This window comes from Propithecus coquereli, unplaced genomic scaffold, assembly GCF_000956105.1.
Source record: "Propithecus coquereli isolate 6110/MARCELLA unplaced genomic scaffold, Pcoq_1.0 Scaffold130, whole genome shotgun sequence".
NCBI lineage: Eukaryota > Metazoa > Chordata > Mammalia > Primates > Indriidae > Propithecus > Propithecus coquereli.
Window position 1 is genome coordinate 281,730 of NW_012137192.1, and position 2,387 is coordinate 284,116.

The following is a 2,387-nucleotide window of genomic DNA, read 5'->3' on the forward strand; positions in this document are numbered from 1 at the left end:
ATGTCCATCATCCCCACATGAGCAGGCTATTCCTCCAGTAAATTGCATATTGCACATAGTAAAAAGTGATCTCTCATGGTTCTCATGTATTTTTCATTGTGTTTAGTGCAATACTGTACACCTTGAATGACACCATGGGACCCGTAAGAAGTGCCACTAGTGATGCTGGAAGTGCTCCCAAGAAGCACAGAAGAGCCATGACATTACAAGAAAAAGTCAAATTGCTTAATATGTATTATAGATTGAGGTCTTCCACTGCAGATGCCCACCACTGCAAGATAAATGAATCTAGTGTAAGGACCATTGTAAACAAAAGAAAAGGAAACTTGTAAAGCCATGACTGCAGCTACGGCAGCAGACATGAAAACCTTGCACTTTTGGCAAAACACTTTTTTATATCATTGAAACTGCAGCTTCAATGTAGGTGCAGGATTGTACAGAAAGGCATACCTATAGACTCTAATATGTTTTGAGGAAAAGCAAAGTCATTACAGGAAAACGTAAAACAAAAGGAATGTGAAGGATCTAAAGCTGGAGAATTTAATACCAGCAAAGGATGATTTTATAACTTTAGAATGAAGTTTGACTTGAAAAATGTCAAAATAACAGAAGCAGCTTCTGCGCACTAAGAGGCAGCAATGGGTTTCCGGTTGCCATTAAGAAATCATTGAGGAAATAGGATATCTACTCAAATAGGTTTTTAATGCAGAGGAAAGTGATCTATTCTGGAAAAAAAAAAAAAAAAATTCCACAATGGCTATTTGTTAGTAAGGAAGAAAAGTGACCACTAGGATTTAAAGGGAAAAGGGATATGCCAGCTCTATTGTTTTGTGCAAATGCAGTCAGGTTTATAATCATAATTGCCCTTATCTATAAACTTGCTAACCCCCACACCTTGAAGGAAAAAGATAAACAACAGCTGCCAGCCTTTTGGTTGTATCATACAAAGAGAAGGCCTGGATGACAAGAACCCTTTTTCTGTATTGGTTCTTCTGATTCAATTCTTTATCCCTGAAGTCAGTAAGTACCTTTCCAGTGAGGGACTGGAACAGAGGCCTTTTAAAATTATTTGATTATGGACAATAGCCCCTGGCCACCCAAACTCCATGATTTCAATAACACAGGCATCAGAGAGATCTACTTGTCCTCAAACACAGAGTCTCTAGGTTAGCCTCTAGATCAGAGGGTCATGAGGATCTTTAAGAGGCTCATTAAACATGGCACTCTACAGAAAGGATTTTCAACACTATGGAAGAGAACTCTGACACAGAGAACATCACAAAATCTGGAAGTATTACACCACTGAAGATGTCACTGTTGTTGTACAAAAAGCCATGAAAGTCTTGTAGTCTGAAACAATAAATTCTTGCTAGAGGAAACTATGTCCAGATGTTGTGCTTGACTTCACAGGATTACGACAGAGATAATCAAGCAAATCATGAAAGAGATTGTGGATGTGGCAAAGAAAAAAAAATAATAATAGGTGGGTGGTGACTGTTTCAATATCTGGATCATGGAGGAATTCAATAGCTAATAGACACATTTCCACAGGAATTAACAAAACACGACTTAATAGAGACGAGTGCTTCTGAACCAGTGCTGGATGATGAGAAAGAAGACGTAGAGGCAGTGCCACAAAACAAATCGACATCAGACAATCTGGCACAGGGTTTCAATTATTCAAGGCTGCTTTTGACTTCTTTCACAACATGACCCTTCTAGGATACAGTCACTAAAACTAAAACAAATGGTAGAAGAATGACTGGTACCAGATAGCAGCATTTTTAGAGGAATGAAAAAGCAAAAGAGTCAGACAGAAATCATGGTGTATTTCTGTAAAGCTACACCCAGAGTGCCTGCCTCTTCTGCCTCTGCCGCCCCTGAGACAGCAAGGCTGACCCCTCCTCCTCCTCTTCCTCCTCAGCCTACTCAATATGAAGACGACGAAGATGAAGACCTTTATGATGATCTACTTCTACTTAATGAATAGTAAATATGTTTTCTCTCCCTTATGATTTTCTTAATAACATTTTCTTTCCTCTAGCTTATTTTATTGTAAGAACACAGTATATGATACATATAAGATACAAAATATGTGATGATTGACTGTTTATGCTATCGGTAAGGCTTGTGGTCAACAGTAGGCTATTAGTAGTTAAATTTTGGAGGAGTCAAAAGTTATACATGGATTTTCAACTGCAGGGGAAGGAGGTCAGTGCCCTCAACCTTCTTGTTGTTCCAAGGTCAACGGTATACACACACATGTTGTCTTATTTAGTAATCAAACTATTATTACCTTATTTAGTTAGCAAACGTTGTGTAAACGAGCTCTCTTTTGTTTGATGCTCATGCCCTGCTAATTGTTCACAACTGCTAGGTTGCTCTCT